Genomic DNA, 24,840 nt, shown 5'->3' with positions numbered 1-24,840 from the left:
TAGGTGGATTATCAATTCTTTGTCGGTTATGTGAATGTGAAGAAAGGTCGGGTAGTGCAGAAGCAAACTATCTCCAGATGGGTTATCCTCTGCATTAAGATCTGCTATGCACTGGCCAAAAAGCAGCCCTGGAGGGTTTCCGTGCTCATTCTGCCTGAGCAAAAGCTGCAACCACCGCATTACCATGCTGAGTTGTAGTCCTTGACATCTGCCAGACAGCAACATGGAAGTCTCTGCACACTTTTACTAAACACCACTGCCTGGACAGCCAGGTCCAAAGGGGGGGGACCTTTGCCCGTAGAGTCCTGCAGGACTTTCTAGTATGATCTTAAATCTCCGAGGATGGTATTCCTTGGATATCTAGTTAAGGAATCTGCAACTAGATGTTTCTATCAGATGGACAAGCTACTTACCTTCGATAAAACCTTATCTGGTAGAGACAATATCTAGTTGCAGATTCCTTATGGACCCACCCATCCTCCCTTCTCTGCTGACTGATTTGTAGGGACGGGTACTCGTCTTCCAAGGCCCTAGTTTTGACGCACCAGTGGTCTGTGTTCTTCATGGCTCTGCACTTCTGGCATGGAAAATTGTGAAAAGAAACTGACATCAGCGTGCCGGGTTGGTGCCTATATAGGACCTGCAATGTCATAGCTGGCGCAGACGATGGATGCGGAGCCGATCGTTGCCATCTAACGGTGCGCATGGGTACTGCTTACGAAAAATCTCTGGATACAGACTGACTGCTGGTGAAATTCTTGTAGGAAGTTGGCCTACTGTTTGGTGAGTAACTAAGGTTCTTACACCTTATACCAGGTCCAGGTATCACCTATTAGTGTAGTGTGAGCAGTGGCTAGAAGCCAGGTTCTCTAGAGGTAGCTGTGGATGAGCAGCCAAGACTTATCTAGGAGACATGCAAAGCTCAGGCAATACCACTGTAGTCACACAGCACTTACAAACATGAAAGAAAACACTATGGCCCTCATTACAACCCTGGCGGTCGGTGATAAAGCGGCTGTAATACAGCCAACAGGCCAGTTGTAAAAAAAAAAGGAATTATGATCACGCCGGAAACTGCTCAGACAGACAGCCACTTTAACACTCCAACCGCCATGGCGGTAGCAACAAGCACCACGGCGGTAACTGCCAACAGCCAGGCGGAAGACAATGTACCACCCACTGTATTAAGACAGGCCTATCCGCCACCTTTTCCGAGACGGTACCAACAACATTAAAAGCATGGCGGAAACAGAACACAGAAGTCAAACGACTCACCTCTGGACACTCAGGGAACAACCACGATGCCATGGAGCCCGAGTTGCACATTTTCCCCATGCTTATCTACCTCTTCCTGCATTACGAACATCAACGCTGGCAAAGACGACCACGGTGAGTACTGCTGCCTAGCACACAAGGGAGGGGGGAGGAAAAAGAGAGTGACACACAGACGCAACACACAACACCCCCACCCCCAACACCATACACACAACCAGATGCAGTAACATTACATATTCACCCCCTCCCCCTCAGGACTAATGCAAGGACAAAAAGATTGGAAGAAAGTGAGTGTAATACGATAAAATAACATGAATAAGTGCATCATAATACAAACGTATATACATATTTACAAATGGCGGGACACTGCCCAGTCCTCAATGTTGTGGGCCACAGGGCCACAACACATAGGCCAAGGCCCCACCTCACTCCTGCAACAACATGGAGAGAACCTGCAGGGGCATCAGGTCGAAAATACACAGGCACCTCAGGGGGACAGGGAATGGGGGGCACCTCAGCCAGAAGATGGTACCACACCACTGGTCTTGGAGGGGGCTACATGCCCTGTGCTTGGTCCTGTTGAGTGCAAGGCAACAGTCTCTCAAGTGGCTGGTTTGCCCACTGCTTGGTCCTGGGGAGTGCAAGGCCACAGTCTCTCTAGTGGGTGGTTTGCCCACTGCTTGGTCCTGGGGAGTGCAAAGCCACCGTCTCTCAAGTGGATGGCTTCTCCACTGGTTCTGGAGAGGGCCTTGTGCCCACTGTGCTTCATCCTGGGAAGGATGGGGTGAGTGGATGGCTTCTCCACTGGTTCTGGAGGGGACATTGTGCCCAGTGTGCTTCATTCTGGGAAGGATTGGGTGAGTGGATGGCTTCTTCCTCTGGTTCTGGAGGGGGCCTTGTACCCAGTGTGCTTCATCCTGAGAAGAGTGGGGTGAGTTGATGGGGTCTCCACTGGTTCTGGAGGGGGCCTTGTGCCCCATGATGCAGATCTTGGGGAGTGCAAGGTCACAGTCTCTCACCTGGGTGTCAGACCCACTGGATTTGCAGGGGCCAGGATGCACAACAGCCCATGGAGGTAGGACTACACACTGTCTGCTGGCGGTGACGGCTACTCAGTGGTGGCAGTGGCGGGGCTGGTGTCGGTGCTGGCAGTTGTGGGTGGAGGATCCAACCCATCCCCTGCAGCCTCGGACGGCCGCCCACTGGGGATGCTGCTGCTGGCAGTGGTGCTGGTGGCCGTGCTGGCAGTGGTGCTGGTGGCGGTGCTAGCAGTGGTGGGGGGAGGCTCCAGCCCATCCCCTGCAGGCTCGGACTGCTGCCCACTGGGGCTGCTGCTGCTGGCAGTGGTGCTGGTGGCGGTGCTGGTAGTGGTGCTGGTGGCGGTGCTGACAGTGGTGGGGGGGAGGCTCCAGCCCATCCCCTGCAGCCTTGGACGGCTGCCCACTGGGGCTGCTGCTTTTGGCAGTGGTGCTGGTGGCCGTGCTGGCAGTGGTGCTGGTGGCGGTGCTAGCAGTGGTGGGGGGAGGCTCCAGCCCATCCCCTGCAGGCTCGGACTGCTGCCCACTGGGGCTGCTGCTGCTGGCAGTGGTGCTGGTGGCAGTGCTGGTAGTGGTGCTGGTGGCGGTGCTGGCAGTGGTAGGGGGAGGCTCCAGCCCATCCCCTGCAACCCACTGGGGCTGCTGCTGCTGGCAGTGTTGCTGGTGGTGGTGTTGGCAGTGCTGCTGGTGGCGGTGCTGACAGTGGTGGGGGGGAGGCTCCAGCCCATCCCCTGCAGCCTCGGACGGCTGCCCACTGGGGCTGCTGCTTTTGGCAGTGGTGCTGGTGGCGGTGCTGGCAGTGGTGGTGGGAGGCTCCAGCCCATCCCCTGCAGCCTCATATGGCTGCCCACTGGGGCTGCTGCTGCTGGCAGTGGTGCTGGTGGCGGTGCTGGTGGCTGTGCTGTCAGTGATGGGGGGAAGCTCCAGCCCTTCCCTTGCAGCCTCAGATGGCTGAATCGCCATGGTTGGTGGTGGGGGCTCCGAATGAGTACCAGCACCAGGCCTCCTGTCCTTCCTGTCTGCAGGTGCTGGCCCCTTGCCCTTCACTTTAGCAGCTGGTGGTGCCTCCTTTCCCTTCCCTTTCGCAGCTGGTGTTGCCTCCTTGCTCTTCACTTTTGCAGCTGGTGGTGCCTCCTTGCCCTTACTTGATGAACGCACACTTCCAGTAGTGCTGGCTGGTTCCTGGGATCCTCTCCCCCCTGCAGTAGCTGTCGACACTACTGTGGCCGTGGACTGGGTGGCTGAGGTGCTCGCCTGGGTTCTGACCACCCTGGCCTGACGTGAAGGACGGGGGGGATGGGTAGGGAAGAGGTCAACGGTGGAGAAGAAAAGCTTCTTAGGGACATTGGGGCAGGAAGAGGGTGAAGGTTTGGGAGTGGAGGAAGTGGTTGTAGGAGGTGTCTGTCTGCTGTGTTTGGGTGCAGGTGCATGGGCTGGATGCTCTTGTGAGGTGGATGGCTATTGGGTGTGTGAGTGCTTGCGTTTGTGTACTTTGGGACGAAGGGGCACAGACACAGTGGGAGAGGACACAGGGGGCGTGTGCATGGATGTGGGGGTGGTGACTGCCAGTGAGGGGTGTGTAGTGATAGGCGTGCTGGTGATGGAGGTAGTGGATGAGGATGTAGTGCATGCAGGTATGTGTGTGTAGACGCTACTGGGAGGGAGGTGGACGAGGAGGGGGACACATTGGAGGCAGTGGATGTTGGTATGTCTGCATCTGGATGGTGTTTGTGTGAGTGCCTGTGGGATGATGTGTGGTGCTTGTGTTTGCCATGTCCACTCTTGTGTGTTGGCCTGTGTGCATGCTGGTCTGCCTGTGTGCTTGGGATAGGTTGGGGTTGAGTTAATGGGACTGGGTAGAGGAATTTGGAGGGGGGAGGCAAGAAACAGGGACAATGGCTGCCATCAGAGAGGAGACCAGAGCCTGGATTGATCTCTGTTGGGCCTCCATGCCAGAGTGAATGCCCTCCAGGAATGCATTTGTTTGTTGCAAATGGGCTGCCAGCCCCTGGATCACATTCACAATGGTTGACTGCACAACAGAGATGGATCGCAGGTCAATAGCCTCCTCACTCAGGGCAGCAGGGCTAACTGGGGCAGGGCCTGAGGTGCCTGGGGTGAAGGTGAGGGGGCACGAGAAACTCGCTGAGGGGCTGCTGTGAGGGCAGTGCTGGTACGGGGTGGCGGTTGTACCTGTAGTTGGGTTGGCCACAGAGGTGTCCACCACCACCAGGGAGCTTCTATCGGAGGAGCTATCTGTGTCCAAGCTGTCCCCTCCTGTCTCCGCCATGGTGCTTCCCTCGCCCTCTGCCTCACTGGTGCCCTCACCGTCGGTGGATTCGGCCTCCTGGGTCCTGTGGGATGCAGCTCCCTCCGTCGCCAGTGCCTCTGCTCCTATGCCAGATGATGCTAATGCACATAAGGACAGGGTGACAAAACAAAAAGCAGGGGGAAAAGACAAAGGATACACTTGTTCAATGGTGGCACTAATACCACCGTTGGCATACACAACACACTCACACACAGCGAACAGCCCTACGCATTAGGCAATGCACTACCAGTCACAATGATAGTCACCAGCCCATGGATAGGGACACCTAATGCAAATTGTAGCATACCTGAAACCCACAGACCCCTGCCCAGTAGTGGATGCCTACTAGCGTGGTTGGAGGACTTTCACATCAGAACCCTGCCCAACATGGGACCTACTCTGCAATGCCAGGCCTGGCCTAGGGGCACCCACAGGGCCCACACCCCCCACCCGGATGCCACCTCACCTGGCGTAAGTTGTAATGTAGGGCACTGTACTCACCTCCCTGTTGCTGCTGTGATGCCCCCAAGCGCCCATCTAGCTCAGGATAGGCCACCGCTAGTATGTGGGCCATCAGGGGGGACAGGGTTCGACGGGCACCCCTTCCTCGTTGGGAGGCCATCCCCAGCTGGGCCTCCATCGTCTGCCATGCCCAGCGTCTCAGGTCCTCCCACCTATTCCAACATTGGGTGCTCCGCCTGCCATAGACCCCCAGGGTCCGCACGTCCTTGGCGATGGCACGCCATATACCCTTCTTTTGATGGGCGCTGACCTGCAGAGAAATACACACAGGGAAGGGTATTAGTCCAAACGTCCTGCCTGTTATACTTATGGCCCACCATGCCCCTTCCCATCTCCATTAGCACAGACATAGCCCATCATACATGCCGCACGCTGCCTAGGGCCCATCCACCAACCCCCCATACATGAGGCCTTCACACACTCCATGCATTCACTCCCCATGCATCGTACTCACGGTGTACTCAACTGTTGGTCTGGAGGCCCATACAGAAGTTGGTACTGGGGTAGGACACCATCCATCAGTCACTCCAACTCCGCTGAGGTGAAGGCAGGGGCCCTTTCCCCAGTAACACGAGTCATGGTCGGTTCCAGACACAGGTCACAGCAGCACATGCAGTGTAGGTCCTCTCCTGTTGAAGGTCAGGTAGTAAGTGAGTGAACAGATAGAAAATGCGGGTCACGTCCGCGGCGGTGCGTACCTTTACCGCCGGCGTACCTCTCCATTGGCCACTGTACCCCATAGGGTCCAATGATAACCAATGAGGAGTTGCACAGAGGTTCTCGACCGCCTCCCGCAGCGGCGCACAACATCAGCAGAATTACCTCATTTCCACCTGTCCCTCCATACAGGACAGGCGGACGCCATTTCAGGGTGGAGGACAGGCCATGGCACCTAACTACCTCACAGTACACATATGCACCATTTGGGCCTACAAAACAATCTTGTGTTACAGTCACAACATGCGATGCAGTGTTGTGTTTTGAAAAATGGGATACTGACCAGCTACTCACCGTTTGCCACCTAGATTGCAACCGCTGCAGATGAATCGGAGATGGAGACATCCCCCATGTACAATCCCCTGGTGGACTTGGCAACAATGGACAGGCACATTACCCTCACCTATAGACTTGACAGGGCCACAATCACAGAGCTGTGTGCCCAAGTGGAAACTGACCTGACATCTGCTCGTCAGCCCACCGGGGTCCCCCCTCTTGTGCAAGTCCTATATGTGCTCCATTTCCTGGCAAGTGGCTCCTTCCAAGTGACAGTGGGCTTGGGAGCAGGAATGTCTCAGCCAATGTTCTCAATAGTGCTGACCAGAGTGTTGTCTGCCCTGATTAAACACTTGCACAGCTACATCGTTTTTCCCCAGGTGGAGGATTTGGCCACAGTGAAAGCTGACTTCTATGCAATGGAACATATCCCCAACATTATTGGGGCTATTGATGGTACACGTATTGCATTTGTTCTTCCCCCCTACCCTCCCCCAGGCCCCAGAGAATTGAACAGGTGTTAAGAAATCAAAAGCGCTTTCACTCCATGAATGTGCAGATAGTGTGCCTGGCGGACCAGTACATCTCCCATGTCAATGCAAAGTATCCTGGGTCTGTACATGATGCCTTTATCCTGAGGAATAACAGCATCCCATATGTGATGGCTCAACTCCAGAGGCACTGGGTGTGGCTAATAGGTGAGCCCTGGTTCCCACCCAGTGGATGTTGATGTATGGGTATGGTGTGTGCCCTAATGGTTGGTGTGTGGCTAACAGTTGTCCCTCGATATTTGCAGGTGACTCTGGTTACCCCGACCTCTCATGGCTACTGACTCCTGTGAGGAATCCCAGGACAAGGGCAGAGGAACGTTACAATGAGGCACATGGGCGAACAAGAAGGATTATAGAAAGGACCTTCGGCCTCCTGAAGGCCAGGTTTCGTTGTCTCCATCTAACAGGTGAATCCCTGTGCTACTCACCTAAGAAGGTCTGCCAGATCATCGTGGCATGCTGTATGTTTCACAACCTTGCTTTGCGACGCCATGTGCCTTTTCTGCAGGAGGAAGAGGCTGAAGATGGCCATGTGGCAGCAGTGGACTCTGTGGACAGTGAAGATGAGGAGGCAGAGGATGAGGACAACAGAAGTGCAACTATTCGTCAATACTTCCAGTGAGACACAGGTAAGACAGTGTTATTTCATATATAATTGTCAGTTTGCTGTGTGAAATTGTCACTGGCAGGCTGTGAATTCCTACTTCTATGCCCACTCACTGTACCCTTTGGCATCTCTTTTTGCAGATGTTGGTGCCCCACTATTTCTCCTGGTGTGTTCAGTGCAGCCAACGACAGGTCTTTCCTATGTAAACATTACTGTACAGTTGAATTGCAATGGTTGAACCTGGTTAAACAAATACATTTTGAAAACATTTGACATACACCATACTTGTATTTTATCAAACGTGTGCTTATTGCAGTGCTCTGAAGAAGAGGGGGTAGTGCAGTGGGCTGGGGTGGTGATGGAGGAAAGCCCAGATTAGAGTCCAGTCTAGTTGTATCACAGGTGCAGTGTCCAAGGGGACATAGGCAGGGGAGCAATGGCAGTTCAAGGTGGACAGGTTGACAGAGTGGAACACAAGGGTGACAATCAGGAGAGTCTTATTTCCTGGCGGGGGTCTTGGCAATAGTCTCTGACTTCTGCCTGGATCGCAGAGAACGTTTGCAGGGTGGTTCTCCTTCTGCATGGGGAGAGTTGCTGGTGGACTGTTGGTCGTGTGGTGGGGCAGCGGAGGTGGAGGGCTGTTCAGTAGTCTGGCTAGTGTCAGGGGCCCGCTGGTGGGCCACTGACTGCCTCATACTCATATCTGGCAGCACCCCTGCAATGGAGACCAGGGTGGTGTTAATGGCCTTCAAGTCGTCCCTGATCCCCAAGTACTGTCCCTCCTGCAGCCACATGTTCTCCTGCATCTTGTCCATGATCTGGCCCAGCGTATCCTGGGAATGTTGGTATGCTCCCATGATTGCGGTGAGTGCCTCCTGGAGGGTCTGTTCCCTGGGCCTGCCCTCCCCCTGTCGCACAGCAGTCCTCCCAGCTTCCCTGTTGTCCTGTGCCTCTGTCCCCTGAACCGTGTGCCCACTGCCACTGACCCCAGGTCCCTGATTGTCCTGTGTTTGTGGGGTGGCCTGGGGTCCCTGTAGTGGTGCACACACTGCTGATTGACGTGTCCTGGGGACAGAGGTATGGGCCCGCTGGCTGGGTGCTGTGGTGGTGTTTCCTGACGGGGGAGGCTCTGTGGTGGTGTGAGAGAGGTCCTGGGTAAGCAAAAAATAAGGGACAGGGAGATTAAAGGTCCAGTGTATGTTCTCCCAAACCTACTCACAAAAAATATGAATACACTGTTCCTACTAGAAAAAGGGGAAGAGAAAAACACACAGGGCAACCCTTAGGTTAGAAGCAAGTTCCCTCACACATCCCATCGGATGAAATGCTTCATCATCGAGCAAGCTCCTCGTCAGACCGGTGCAGCAATGTCTGATGGGCCCCCTGACAGGGGGCTCTTTGCAGGAGATCTTTTCTCAGTAGCACTGTGCCGTAATAGAAGATGAAATGATTAATGCCCGTTTGTGGGCACTACAAGCGTGGAGAGAGAAGAAATGGCAAAAAAAGGGAAGTTAAAATTGACTCAAAACCCAAACAGGACACCAAATTTTAATGAACAGGAAAGGGGGATGGCCAAGCAGATAAAAATACAAGGGAGAGTGAAGGATGAGATAATGCTCAAAACACTCTCACACTACACCTGAAATGAGGGATTAAGGAATTGCCCTAAACCCTACGGAAAGGGGTCAACATGTTTCGTGTCTGAACGGTCCTAGGGATCCTCTGAAAATTAATCAGGACCAGAAATCTATCTCTATACTTCTCCTAACAAAAACTATAATGGGGCACAATGTGTCCAAACTGATAGTTACAATAAACTCCAGTCACTTACAAAAAAGGCTGCACGTCAGGCTAGTCTAGTGTAAGGGTCAACCTGTTGAGTAAACACAGAAGCATACAGAAAATATCAAAAGTGTCGTAGTTTAATCAATGCAAACGCAAACAATAGGTGGCACGCAGTGTACACTCAGTGGTATCATGCTTAGTGGTAGTATTAGAACTAAAGTACATTATCTTACCGTCCCATAGAAAGGATCAGGTGTCATAGAAAAACACGAGCCTGGAGGAGACCAGTATCACTAGAAAAATATATAGCACAAAATAAATAGGGTGGACAAACCTACAGACATCCATGGAGTTAGTCCCATATCCTCCCATAATGTGTAGCCCCAAGGGAAAAGAGAAAATAAAGGGCAATCTCCTATGCCTACTAAAGTGGCCAGTAGTGCTGTAGATTGCTAACATAAACTAGCAACTTACTAAATGGTCATAACGAGGGTCTACTGAAACTGTATAGAAAAAATCAAACTTCCAAGTAAATGAAACAAGGCGGCATTGCATTGTGGTCCTGGGTAACCAACTGTCCAGAGGTCCCTGATGGGCCAGGTTGGTCATCCAGATCCAGGCGAGCAGAGCTGCTGTCATCACTGTGGGCCTCTTCTGGGGGGGTGGGACTGGATGTTGCTGGCACCTCTTCGCCAGTAACATTGGCAGGGTTACCTGTGGGGGTGTAAATGCAGTTTTATTGTTTCTGCGTGTGACATATTGTGCATGGGTATGTTGCCCTCCATGGTTGTAATTGCCCTGGCAGCTTTGCCTTGTGTGAGTTTTTATTTGGTGGACTAAGTGATTCTCTCTAGTGTGCATGCTGTGGTGATAGGTGTCCATGCAGGTCAGTGAGGGGTGTCCATGCATTGGTGTTGCATGCAGGGCTTGGCATTGGAATGAGTTGGTTGTGATGGTGGGGTGTGTGGGAGGTGGTGGAGTGATGGGAGTGAGGGTGAGGGTGGGGGTATGTCTTGGCATGCAGGTAGGGGGGTGATAGTAATAGAGAATTGACTTACCATGGTCCAGTCCTCCTGCTACTCCTGCCAGGCCCTCAGGATGCATGATTGCCAAGACTTGCTCCTCCCATGTTGTTAGTTGTGGGGGAGGCAGTGGGGGGTCACCGCCCGTCCTTTGTACAGTTGGTGTCTTGCTGCTATTGAACGCACCATCCCCGTAGGTCGTTCCACCTCTTCCTGATGTCATCCCTTGTTCTGGGGTGCTGTCCCACGGCGTTGACCCTGTGCACGATTCTCCGCCATAACTCCATCTTCCTAGCAATGGATATCTGCTGCACCTTTGATCCTAATAGCTGTGGCTCTACCCGGATGATTTCCTCCACCATGACCCTTAGCTCCTCCTCAGAGAACCTGGGGTGTCGTTGTGGTGCTATGAGTGTGGTGTGAGTGGTGTGAGTGAGGGTGTGTAGGGTAATGTGTTGGGGTGTGTGATGTGGGCTGTGTGGGTGGTGTATAGGTGTAGGTGGTGTGTAGCTCTGGTCTTGTCTGTAGTCGTGGTGTCTGTCTCGTACCAATGGTTTGTATTCGTAAAGGGTTGTGGGTGATGTGGGTGTGTGTTTTATAGTGGTGTGGGTGTGGTGTGTGTATGGGTGTCAGGTGTGTGTTGTTTGAATTGTCCAATGTGATGTTGTTTTGTTAGTGTGTGTGTATTTTGAGTGTGGCGGCATGTACCGCCAATGGTTTAGCGTCATTGAATGTCCGCCGTGGTGATTTTTGGGTCAGAATGTTGTGGGCGTAGCTCTGTTGGCGTAACGGTGTGGGAATTGATACTGCCAGTTTATCACTGACCTTTGGGCTGGTGGACTTGTGTGTGTGGCTGTATAGTGACGGATGGGTATGTGTGTGTCATAATATGGTTAATGGATTTCTGCCGCTGCCGCGGTATGTTGGCGGCAGTCGGCATAGCGGTAAGTGGGATTTACTGTCAATGTCATAATGAGGGCCTATATATGTACATTATTCACCAGAAATAGGCATAAATAGCAGTAGAAAACAGTGCAATAGCAATAGACCATATCGACCCTAGGTGGTGCCCAAACCATACACTAAAAAAAATGGAATGCAAATGCAGGACCTCCACCCAGGTAAGTGGAGTCTGTAGAGGGGAGCTGGAGGAAATGGGAACCCATAAAGGTAAGTACCACAGTGCCAACCAGGAGGAAAGGAGTAAGTTACTGGATTGTCCCCAAAACACCAAAAGGACTGAAAGGAAGAATAATGCACCACCCAGACAAGACTGCAAGAAACCAGTGGTGGATTACGGAAGAGGAAGACCTGAAAAAGAAGAGGACCAACTGCAGAAGTAGCAGGAGTGCCTAGTGATGGCAGGAGCCACTATCCACCCGTCTGTGGTTGCAGGAGTTGGTCGATGGTAGGACGAAGACAGTCAGCAATGCAGCCCTGGAGTTGGTGAAGAGTTCTTGAAGGATGCAGTCCACGTCCGACAGAAGACTGTATTCTTTCTCTGACGCGGAAAAGCCACCAACAAGACTTGGCAAAGGCAAAAGTCGCTGTAGATGAAAAGTGGAGCTGCCTGAGACCAGCAAGGTCCAGGAGGACTCAACCCATGGCAGGGAGTTCCAGAGGATCCTCAGTGATGCAGAGAGTCCAGAGATGAAAAGGCAGCCCCCACAGGACACCCACTGCAAGAGGACCCAGGAGTCGCAGAGGAGCCCATGCAGCACAACTGAAGAAGGGTCCCACGTCGCAAAAAAATCACACAGAGGGCTGTGGGTCGCAGGGAAGAGTGCTGGGGGCTGGGGCTACACGGATCCTAAAGATCCCTTGGAAGAGATGCCAACAAGCCTTGGTAGTTGCAAGGGACGCCGTGCACAGGGTTACTGTCCTGCATGGGAAGGCAAGGCCTTACCTTCACCAAAGTTGGACAGCTGGCAGAGAGGATCAAGGGGACCACTGTAGACCACCACCCATGATGCAGAATCCACGCAGCTCAGGATGAAAAGAGATCCACGTAGTCGGTCGTAGTTGCAGTTGGTGCCTGTGGATGGAGGAGAGTGACTTTCACTCCAAGGGAGATTCCTTCTTCCTTCTCATGCAGACTGAAGACTTGCCACCCTCAGAGGATACACAGCTGGGGAAATGTAGAAGCTGGAAGGAGCCGTGGAAACAAAGTTGCAAGCAGAATTTTCGTCATCGATGCAGACTGTTGGTTCTTGGAGGGTCCAGTTGCAGCTCCAGTGGCCAGAAGTTGAAGTAAACGATGCAGAGGAATCCTGCTGGAGTCTTGCTCGTCGAATCTGAGGACCCACCCAAGAGAGAGGCCCTAAATAGCCCTGGAATGGGGATTGGTCACCTTAGCCAGGTGACCTATGAGGAGGCGCCTCTGACGTCTCCTGCATGATCTGGCCACTCAGATGCTCCCAGAGGCCTCTGCCCACCTTGGATTCAAGATGCCAGAATCAAGGGGCTCTCTGGAGGAACTCTGGGCACCACCCATGGGGTGGTGATGGACAGGGCAATGGTCACTCCCCTTTCCATTGTCCAGTTTCGTGCCAGAGGAGGGACTGGAGGTCCCTGAACCGGTGCAGACTGGTTTATGCAAGGAGAGCACCAAATGTGCCCTTCAAATAATACCAGTCGCCTGGGGAGGCTACCCCTCCCAAGCCATGTAACACCTATTTCCAAAGGGAGAGGATGTTACCCCGCTCTCCCAAAGAAAATCCTTTGCTCTGCCTTCCTGGGCATGAGCTGTTCAAGCAGCAGGAGGGCAGAAACCTGTCTGAGGGTTGGCAGCAGTTTGGGCTTCCCGGAAAACCTCAGAAAGCTGGTAGGGACAATGCTGGGGGTCCTTAAACTAGCCCACATAGTGCATTGGATCATACTTCCAATATTGGCAACCGTATTGGGGTATGATTCCAACATGTTTGATAGAAAACATGCCATGGTTCGCAGTTACTATTATGTAGCTGGAAATAGGTAGTGCTGCAGCCCATGGTGAACCCCTGGTGCCCCAATGCCCTGGGTACCTGGGAACCATATACTAGGGACTTCCAAGAGGCATCTGTATGCCAAATTTGGGATGTGTGTGTTCCAAGCAACCAAATTTAAAGGAGAGAGCATAGTCACTGGGGTCCTGGTAAGCAGGATCCCAGTGAACCAAGTCAAAACATACTGACAACAGGCAAAAAGTGGTGGTAACCATGCCAGAAAGAGGGCACTTTCTTACAATTCCAAGGTATGGAATCTGCAAATAGATATTGCCTTTACCAGAAGAGGCGTTACCAAAAGTAATTAACTTATCCATCGAGGCACCTAACAGCGCACAGGGATACTGCTCAGAAAATTCTCCAGATCTAGGCCCAAGATCAGCGCTGACGGTCAACAAAAGACTGCCAGTGCAACGACCCCCCTGCCGGCCGCATAATGTTTTCCCCGCTGGGTCGGCGGGCGGAAACAGTGTTTCCGCCCGCCAGCCCAGCATAGAAAAGGGCCTTAACATTGACAGCAGCTCCAAATGGAGCCGCCGCAAATGTTGGTGTGCTGTGGGTGACCTGCGCGATGGTGCACTGCACGGGGGCCCCTGGAGCACCCCTTCTGCCAGCCTGTCCCTGGTGAGGGGAACCCGTCAGGGAAAGGCTGGAGGAAAAGGGATCATTATCCGGAGGGCAACGCTGCTTGCAGTGCTGACCTCTCGGATAATGATTCCCGCTATTGTCAGGCTGCCTGTTGGCAGTAGCCTGGCAATGGTGGAAGGCCACCTGTGTCGGTCCCCAAAGTTTTTATTATTTTGCAGCTGAGCCCCCCCATGCCGGTGGCAGTCATTACCGCCGCCACTGACGTGGCGGGCTCAGCCGCCAATGTTCATTATGAGGGCTGTAGACTGGCGCCTGCGAGAAATTCAAAGGTAAAGGAATCTACAACTAGATATTGTCTCTACCAGATAAGGCATTACTGAAGGTAAAGTAATTTATTTGTATTTGTGATGATTTTTTGATACATTCCTCTTAGACATGGTTTGTTTGAACTTCAGTGTATTAGGCTGTTTCGTACATTGTTGACCTCAGAAATGCACTTTAATTTAGTATAAATATGCACAATTAAATCTTTGCATGGACACATTTTGTGTCAACATCTTTTAGGAATCGCTTTTTTGCACTTTTATGAAGTATGAATTTTGTACTATATAATTCTTGCCATAGGAACATGAGTTATTGCACATTGATGCAGTAAGCATATTTAAGAGTGTTGTGTTTGAAGCGCGTACAGTTATACATTGGTTTAATATAAGTAAAACTGTGTTCTGCATATTTGCACACTGGCAGGGTAGCAGTAAAAGCAAGTTGATTATGTAATGTTTGTGAAAATGCACATAACACTTTATGAAATGGTGGAGGAGCTGTGCTATGCAATTTTTGCACAAATTCATAAGGCACTTTACAGATCCATGAAGGAAACTCTTGAAATTGTTGATATCCTCCTGGTGATCCTTCTAGTTATATACGTGATTCATGCTCTTTCTACTACTAAACAGATGATGCGCAGGAATAATTGATTGAGATATAATATAATAGGTTTTGTGGTCGATACACAAATGTTGTAAGGATTAGAGAGGGCCATTAATTTGAATTTCATCCCTAACAAAAGTAGTGAAGGGGTTTGTGAAATGCACTAGGAGGGCAAAACGCCTGAAGAATGGCTTGGAAATATATATATATATATATATATATATATAGCATTCAAATTGCAACCATTGATGTTTTTTTTAGATGTTCAATATACCTTCACTGTGGCCAGCATGCCTCATCAGACAAAATTAATATAATTAATAATAGGAACTGATACATTATATAGGGTAACATGAAGGATAATGTATTCCTGGTTAATGGAAAGGTTGCCAGTCTAGTCGTAGACCTGCCAATGAAGTGGACAAAGGGCATTAAGCATGTATATAGGGGAGGCCATTGAATGCATTACTGGCCCAGTGGAAGGTGTTATGCCAAAACACGATGGCCTCATTTATATTGCTACACTGTAATTAATTGTGTAATTATTAATAATAAAAATGAATTGAACTGTCTCTCTTCTTGGCTGGAAATCGTTTAGATCCCCTGATCTGGTGCTGCTAAATGGTTATTTGAGTGAAGGAAGGCTGATGTGAGGGTGTGTGTGTGTGTATTAATTGAAAAAACAAAGGTTATATGGATGTTATAGTTAGGTTCTGAATTTACTCAAACAAAACCATAAAAATTCAGCAGTTATAGTTACGAGTTCTCTCAAGTAGCTATAACTCGTGCCCTAAGGTAAATATAACTCACTCCCTTGCTATGTACAGTTTACTTATCAATAATTTTATTGCAAATGTTGCAGTGATAATATCAAAGATGCCATACAAGATATCATCAATGATATAATATGTGGAGTAATTAGCTGTGCATGGCGAAGGAGCGAGTTATAGTTACCGTAGGGCACAAGTTATAGTTACTTTTTAAATTCTATTTCCTAACTATTCTAGTCAGGTTGCGGTCAGTCAATCACATAGCTTCTTTTCGCATGCACATTGGTGACAATTCGCGATTTAGTGATGGCGCTGAAACCACTGGACGGAAATACAGTATGGCCCTCATTATGACCCTGGCGGTCGGTGATAAAGTGGCGGTAATACCGCCAACAGGCCGGCGGTAATTTCTGCCAAATTATGATAATGGCGGTCAGATCTCCAAAAGACAGCCAATGTACCAAAACAGGCAGTAGCCGCCTACAGCCAGACGGAAGTCAAAGTTCCACTCACCATATTTTGACTACACAATTCCCCACCTTTTCTGGGGCGGTACCAATGACATCAAAAGCCTGGCGGAAACAGAGCTCAGAAGTGAAAGGACTCACCATTGGAGACACAGGGAAGAACCAGGCCGCCATGAAACCAGAACTGCATGTATTTCCGATGATATTCTACGTTCTGCTCCACCACGAACACCAACGCCGGCGAAGACGACAACAGTGAGTACAGGGGCCTAGCACACATGGGAGGGTGGGAGGAAAACAAGAGTGACACACACAGGCACAACACACACCATCCACATACACACAACCAGATTCACAAGAAAACAAGTGAATCTACCTAAATCAGCTGAATAGTGTAAGGACAACACAAATGTACTAAAGTGAATGTAATAAGATAAACACAGTATAAAAATAATCTTGCCAATGTTACAGATATCTACAAATGTACAGAAAAAGGGACACTGCCCAGTCCTCAGTTTGCGTGGCCCACATGGTAAAGTCCAAGGCCCCACGTGTCACCAGCATCCATACGGAGAGAACACTGCAAGGGCATCAGCTGGCAAATAGGCAGGCCCCTCAGGGGGAGAGGTGGGGGAGTGCACCTCAGCCGGGAGCGGAAACAAGACCACTAGTTCTGGAGGGGGCAACATGCCCTGTGCTTAATCCTGGGGAGTGCAAGGCCACAGTCTCTGGAGTGGGTGTCTTGCCCACTGGTTCTGGAGGGGACAACATGCCCTGTGCTTGGTCCTGGGGAGTGCAAGGCCACAGTCTTACAAGTTGGTGTTTTGCCCACTGTTTCTGGAGGGGGCAACATGCCCTGTGCTTGGTCCGGGCGAGTGCAAGGCCACAGTCTCTCGAGTGGGTGTCTTCCCCACTGGTTCTGGAGGGGGGCAACATACCAGTGCTTGGTCCTGGGGAGTGCAAGGCCACAGTCTCTCGAGTGGGTGTCTTCCCCACTGGTTCTGGAGGGGGCAACATCCCCTGTGCTTGGTCCTGGGGAGTGCAAGGCCGCAGTCTCTCGAGTGGGTGTCTACCCCACTGGTTCTGGAGTGGACAGGCCGCACAGCAGCCCATGGAGGCAGGCTCACATAGTGTCCGCTGGCAGTGACGGCTGCACTGTGGTGGTGCTGGTGGTGGTGGTGGGAGGATCTTGCACAGCCCCTGCACCCTCGGATGACTTCACTGTGGTGGTGGTAGTGGTGGGAGGCTCCTGCACAGCCCCTGCACCCTTGGATGGCTGCACACCCATGGTTGGTGGTGGGGGCTCCGCAATAGTTGCTGGTGCAGGCTCCTTGCCCTTCTTGCCTGCTGGTGCAGGCTCCTTGCCCTTCTGGCTGGCTGGTGCAGGCTCCTTGCCCTTCTTGCCTGCTGATGCAGGCTCCTTCCCTTTTCGGTTGGCAGGTGCAGGTTCCTTCCCCTTCTTGCCTGCTGTTGCAGGCTCCTTGCTCTTCTTGCCTGCTGGTGCAGGCTCCTTCCCCTTTCGGATGGTAGGTGCAGGCTCCTTCACCTTTCGGCTGGCTGGTGCAGGCTCCTTCCCCTTCAGTATATGTGCCCTGGAATCTTTTCCACCATGAGCAGGTGCGGATGGAACTGGGCCCGTGGACTGTGTGGCTGAGGTGCTTGGCTGGGTTCTTCCTACCCTGGCCATACGTGCAGGACGGGGGTGGGGGTACGGAAGAGGTCAATGGTGGAAAATAAAAGTTTCTTAAGGACATTGGGGCGGGAAGAGGGAGAAGTAATGGGAGTGGAGGATGAGAGAGTGGTTGTTGGAAGTGTCTGTCTGCTGGATTTGGGTGCAGGTGCATGGGCTGTATACTGTTGTGAGGTGGATGGCTGTTGAGTGTCTGAGTGCCTGCGTTTGTGTACTTTAGGAGGGGGGCAGACACAGTGGGAGAGTACACAGGGGATGTGTGCATGGATGTAGTGGAGGTGACTGCCAGTGAGGTGTGTGTTCTGCTTGATGTGATGATGCAGGTAATGGATGATGATGTAGTGCATGCAGGAGTGAGTGTGGACATAACTGGGTGGGAGGTGGAGGCAGTAGAAATAGTGGATGTTGGTGTGTCTGCAACTGGATGGTGTTTGTGTGAGTGCCTGTGGGATGAAGTGTGATGCTTGTGTTTGCCTCTGACACATTTGGGTGTTGTGCTGTGTGCATGCTCATCTGGATGTGTGCTTCGGATGGGTTGGGGTTGAGGAGATTGGGACTGGGAAGTTGTAGTTGTTGGGGGGACGGTAGAAACAGGGACAATGGCTGCCATCAGAGAGGAGGCCAGAGCCTGGATCGATCTCTGTTGGGCCACCAATCCAGTGTGAATGCCCTCCAGGAATGCATTTGATTGTTGCATCTGGGCTGCCAGCCCCTGGATGGCATTCACAATGGTTGTTTGCCCTACAGAGATAGATCTCACTCAGGGCAGCAGGGCTCACTGGGGCAGGGCCTGAGGTGCCTGGGGCGAAGGAGATGCCCACCCTATGGGTGAGCGGGCACGGGCAACTCGCTGAGGGGCTGCTGGAAGGGCGGTGCTGGTACGGGGTGGTGGCTGTACCTGTAGCTGGGGTGGTCACAGAAGTGTCAGTCACCACCAGGGAGCTTTCATCGGAGGAGGTATATGAGTCTGAATTGTCCCCTCCAGTCTCTGTTGTGGTGCTTCCCTCACCCTCCGTCCCACTGGGGCACTCAGCATCGGTGGACTCTGCCTCCTGGGTCCTGTGGGATGCAGCTCCCTCCGCCTCCGGTGCCTCTGCTCCTCTGCCAGATGATGCTAGTGCACATAAGGACAAGGATGACAAAAAAAGAAAGGGGGGGAGACAGACAAAGGATACACTGGGTCAGTGGCTGCACTAACACCACAGTTGGCGTACACAGTGCCCTCACACACAGGAAACAGGCCTACGCACTATGCATTGCACCACCACTGATATTGCTAGCCACCAAGGCATAAGGAGGGGCACACACCTCCAACTGCAGCACACCTGGGACCAACACAGCCCTGACCAGTAGTGGATGCTTACAGGCTAGGTAGGCAGGATTATCCCTTCAGAGCCCTAGCAATCAAAGGACGTACGCTACTATGTCAGGCCTGCCCTAGGGGCACCCACTAACACACATCCACCGCCCGGATACCACCCCACCAGGCGTAAGTTGTAATGATAGCCATTGTACCCACCCCCTTGTGGCTGCTGTGATACCCTCAAGCGCTCATCCAGCTCAGGATAGGCCACCGCCAGTATGTGGGCCATCAGGGGGGTCAGGGTTCGACGGGCACCGGTTCCTCATTGGGAGGTGGTCCCCAGCTGGGCCTCCGCCGTCTTCCGTGCCCAGCGTCTCAGGTCCTCCCACCGTTTGCGACAGTGGGTGCTCCGCCTGCCATATACCCCCAGGGTCCGCACCTCCTTGGCGATGGCACTCCATGTACCCTTCTTTTGATGGGCGCTGACCTGCAGAGGCAATACACACAGGAAAACACCATTAGACAAACAGTCTAGCCAGGTACACATATGGCCCGCCATACCCGTTTCCATCACCATTGGCACACACATAGCCCAGCACACAACAGATACACCACAAAGGGGACATCCACCCCCCCCTTACACAAGGCCTTCACACACACAACTCCATGCATTCATGCCACATTCATCGTGCCCATAGTGTACTCACCTGTTGGTCTGCAGGCCCATACAGCAGTCTGTACTGGGGTAGGACCCCCATCCACCAGTCTCTCCAACTCCTCCGAAGTGAAGGCTGGGGCCCTTTCCCCGGTCACACGGGCCATGGTAGTTTCCAGACACAGGTCACAGCAGCACATCCAGTGTAAGTCCTGTCCTATGGAAGGTCAGGTGGCAAGTGAGGAATCAGATAGAAAATGGCGGTCACGTCCCCGGCGGTGCATACAGTCACTGCCGGCGTAGATCGCCATTGGCCACTGTAACCCATAGGGCCCAATATTAACCAAAGAGGAATTGCACGGCGGTTCCCGACAGCCTCCAGCCACTGCGCACAATGTCAGCAGAATTACCTCACTTCCACCTGTCCCTCCTCAGAGGACAGGCGGATGCCATTTCAGGGGTTGGGGGGGCAGCCCTATAAATTCATGCTGCGTCACAGGAGAAATAGGCACACACTGCACAATTCACACTGACCCGTTAGAAGTTTACACAATGCAAACTCCTGTTGTGGCTCCAATGTTCAGTTTGTTACAGCCTCCTCACTCTTGTGTCCTTTAGATACCTACCGCTGCAGATGAATAGGAGATGGAGACATACCCCCGTGTACAGACCCCTGGTGGACTTGGCTACACTGGAGGACAGGCACATTATACTCACCTATAGACTGGACAGGGCCACAATCACAGAGCTGTGTGCCCCATTGGAGCCAGACCTGATATCTGCTATCTGTCACCCCACTGGGATCCCCCCTCTTGTGCAAGTGCTATCTGTACTCCATTTCCTGGCAACTGGTTCCTTCCAGGTGACAGTGAGCTTGGCAGCAGGCATGTCACAACCAATGTTCTCAATAGTGCTGACAAGAGTTTATTAGCCCTGATAAAACACATGTGCAGCTACATTATTTTCCCCCATTTTGGGGATTTGGTCACGGTGAAAGCCGAGTTTTATGCAATGGGACATATCCCCAACATAATTAGGGCGATTGATGGTACACATGTTGCATTTGTCCACCCCCACCAGAATGAACAGGTGTTCAGGAATTTGTAAGAGTTTCCACTCCATGAATGTTCAGATGGTGTGTTTGACAGACCTGTACATCTCCCACATCAATGCTAAGTATCCTGGGTCGGTGCATGATGCCTTTGTCCTGAGGAATAGCAGCATCCCAAATGTGATGTCCCAACTACAGAGTTACAGGGTGTGGCTAATAGGTGAGCCTTGGTCCCCACTCAGTGTATGTTAGTGTATGTCTGTGGTGTTGGGCATATAGGATAGTGTGTGGCCAAATGTTGTCCCTCAATATTTGCAGGTGACTCTGGTTACCCAAACCTATCATGGCTGCTGACCCCTGTGAGGAATGCCAGGACAAGGGCAGAAGAACGTTATAATGAGGCACATAGGCGTACCAGAAGGATAATTGAAAGGACTTTTGGCCTCCTGAAGGCCAGGTTCCGGTGCCTCCATCTAACAGGTGGATCCCTGTGCTACTCACCGAAGAAGGTCTGCCAGTAAGTAGTGGCATGCTGCATGTTGCACAACTTGGTCCTCAGACGCCATGCCCCTTTTCTGCAGAAGGAGAAGACTGGAGATTCCCCTATGGCAGCAGTAGACTCTGTGAACTGCGAGGATGAGGAGGCAGAGGATGAGGATGAGGACAACAGAACATCAGTTGAGTTGTACGACAGTACTTCCAATGACACACAGGGAGGACAGTGTAACTTTACATTACAATGACTTTGGTTGTAATCTGTGTGGCAATGGCATACTGATATTTCCCACTTCCATGCCCACTTACTGTTCCCTCTGGCAATTCATTTTGCAGATGTTGGTGATTTGACAAATACTGCTAGTGTGATCACTACAGCCAGCTACAGGTCATTAATCTATGCTCATCGTATGTACAGTTAATTAGCAATGTTTGTACCTGTTTCAAATAATACATTTTTGATATACATGACATTCTCAAAATAGATTTTTTTCAAAGGGTGTTTATCGAAGTGGTAACATATAGGGGAAAAGTGCAACAGGATGGGGTGATGATGGAGGAAAGTCCAGGGTATTGTTCCAGTCTGTTTGTAGCACAGGTGCATTGTCCAAGGGGACATAGGAAGGGGAGCAATGGCAGTTCAAAGTGGATAGGGTGACTGAGTGGGACACAAGGGTGACAATCAGGAGAGTCTCATTTCCTGGCGGGGTTTTGGCAAGTGTCTCTGGCTTCTGTCTGGATAGGAGGTAATGTTTGTGGGGTGGTTCACCTTCTGCTGGGGGAGGTGTGCTGGTGGCCTGTGAGTCCTTTGGCGGGGCCCCCTGGCCACTAGCGGCAGCGGAAGTGGAAGGCTGTTCAGATGTCTGGCTAGTGGTAGGGGCCCACTGGTGTGACTGCCTCCCTCATAATGTTGGCCATACCTGCCAGCACCCCTGCTATGAAGATCAGGGTGTTGTTGATGGCCTGCAAGTCCTCAATGATCCCCTGGTACTGTCCCTCCTGCAACCGCCTGTTCTCCTTCATGTTGTCCAGGATCTGGCCCATTGTGTCCTGGAAATGTTGATAGGTTCCCAGGATCTCGGAAAGTGCCTCCTGGAGAGTCGGTTCCTGTGCCTGTCATCCCCCTGGGGCATAGCAGTCCTCACAGTTTCCCTGTTGGCCTGTGCCTCTGTCCCCTGAACCGTGTGCCCACTGCCACTGACCCTAGGTCCCTGATTATATTGTGTGCGAGGTATGGCCTGGGGTCCCAGTAGAGGTGGACACACTGCTGATTGGCGTGTCCTGGGGACAGAGGTGTGAGTACGCTGGGTGGGTGCTGTGGTGGTGTTTCCAGATGGGGGAGGCTCGGTGGTGGTGTGTGACTGGGCTTGGGTAACCGACTGTCCAGTGGTCCCTGATGGGCCAGGTAGCTCGTCCAGATCCTGAAGACCAGAGTTACTGTCATCACTGTGGGCCTCTTCAGTTGGGGGTCTGGATAGTGCTGGCACCTCCTCTCCGCTCCGTTGTCTGGGGTACCTGTGGGGATGTAAATGATGTGTTATGGTTTATGTGTATGACATATTGTCCATCCCTGGCTCCCCCTCTATGGTTGGATTTGCCCTGCCATCTTTCCCTTGTGTATGTTAGTGTATGGTGGGATTGTTAGTTCTCTATGGTGTGCATGCTTTAGTGATGAGTGTCCATGCAGGGCTGTGAGGGGTGTCTATCCTTTGGTACAGCGTGCAGGGCTTGGTATTGGGATGACTGAGATGTGATGGTGGAGTGTGTGGGATGTAGTGGAGTGATGGGGGTGAGGGTGAGGGTATGTAATGGCATGCAGATAGGGGGGTGATAGTAGTTGAGAGTTGTTAGAAATGGGGTTTTTGGTTGGCAGTCAGGTTACCCTCTGTCCAAGCAAAAGCCCTCACTCTAGTCAGGGTAAGTCACACACTATCCAAGATTATCCTGTGCCCACCCTCTGGTAGCTTGGCACGAGCAGTCAGGCTTAACTTAGAAGGCAATGTGTAAAGTATTTGTGCAATAAGTCATACAATACTACCATATAACACCACAAAAGTACACCACACAGTGTTTAGAAAAATATATAATATTTATCAGGATAATTGTAGGTCAAAAAGAATAAAGATGCAATGGAAAATTGTAGAACTATCACAGGAAAGTGATATAAAGTGTCTTAAGTCTTTAGAATGCAATACAGTGTCTTTCAAGCACAAAGTACCTGGTTTCTGGTGGAAAATCTCCTCAGAGGGCCACAGGAAAAGGGATGCGTGGAAAAAGGGTGTGTGCGTCGATTTCTCCTCAGCACACAAAGACTTGCGTCGTTCTTTTCCACGCGGGGAAGTCGGGCGTCGTTTTCCGGCGCGCAGACAGTCTCTTTTCGTGGATCGCGGGGATTACCAGATGTCCCGGGTCTGTGCGTGGATTCTCCTACTTGTTTTCCGGCTGCGCGTCGTTCTGCGGGACTGCGCGTCGAAGTTTCGATCTTACGGCAGGCGTCGCGTCGATTTCTCCTTGGAAGTCGGGCGGCGTTGTCCTTGCGAGGCCGTGCGTCGAAATTTTGGTCTCACGGCAGGCGTCGCGTCGATTTCTCCTCGGAAGTCGGGCGGCGTTGTCCTTGCGAGGCCGTGCGTCAAAGTTTCGCGTTCACGGTAGGCGTCGCGTCGATTTCTCCTGGAAAGTCGGGCGGCGTTGTCCTTGCGAGGTGGTGCGTCGAAGTCTCGATCGTCCCGAGAGCGTCGCGTTGATCAGCATCGGTGTGCGGCGTTTTTCTCGCCGCGAAACAAGCTGTGCGTCGAAATTTTCGGCGCACGGAGCGTCCAAGTGAAAGGAAGAAGTCTTTTTGGTCCTGAGACTTCAAGGAACAGGAGGCAAGCTCTATCCAAGCCCTTGGAGAGCACTTTCACAGCCAGACAAGAGTTCAGCAAGGCAGCAGGGCAACAGCAAGACAGCAGTCCTTTGTAGAAAGCAGACAGGTGAGTCCTTTGAGCAGCCAGGCAGTTCTTCTTGGCAGGATGTAGTTTCTGGTTCCGGTTTCTTCTCCAGCAAGTGTCTGATGAGGTAGGGCAGAGGCCCTGTTTTATACCCAAATGTGCCTTTGAAGTGGGGGAGACTTCAAAGAGTGGCTAAGAAGTGCACCAGGTCCCCTTTCAGTTCAATCCTGTCTGCCAGGGTCCCAGTAGGGGGTGTGGCAGTCCTTTGTGTGAGGGTAGGCCCTCCACCCTCCCAGCCCAGGAAGACCCATTCAAAATGCAGATGTATGCAAGTGAGGCTGAGTACCCTGTGTTTGGGGTGTGTCTGAGTGAATGCACAAGGAGCTGTCAACTAAACCTAGCCAGACGTGGATTGTAAGGCACAGAAGGATTTAAGTGCAAAGAAATGCTCACTTTCTAAAAGTGGCATTTCTAGAATAGTAATATTAAATCCGACTTCACCAGTCAGTAGGATTTTGTATTACCATTCTGGCCATACTAAATATGACCTCCCTGCTCCTTTCAGATCAGCAGCTGCCACTTCAACAGTGTATGAGGGCAGCCCCAATGTTAGCCTATGAAGGGAGCAGGTCTCACAGCAGTGCAAAAATGAATTGAGGGTTTTTTACACTACCAGGACATATAACTACACAGGTACATGTCCTGCCTTTTACCTACACAGCACCCTGCTCTAGGGGATACCCAGGGCACACATTAAGGGTGACTTATATGTAGAGAAAGGGGAGCTCTATGCTTGGCAGGTACTTTTAAATGCCAAGTCGACGTGGCAGTGAAACTGCCCACACAGGCCTAGCAATGGTAGGCCTGAGACAAG

This window comes from Pleurodeles waltl, chromosome 6, assembly GCF_031143425.1.
Source record: "Pleurodeles waltl isolate 20211129_DDA chromosome 6, aPleWal1.hap1.20221129, whole genome shotgun sequence".
NCBI classification, from domain to species: Eukaryota; Metazoa; Chordata; class Amphibia; order Caudata; family Salamandridae; genus Pleurodeles; species Pleurodeles waltl.
This window is presented reverse-complemented; position numbering follows the sequence as displayed.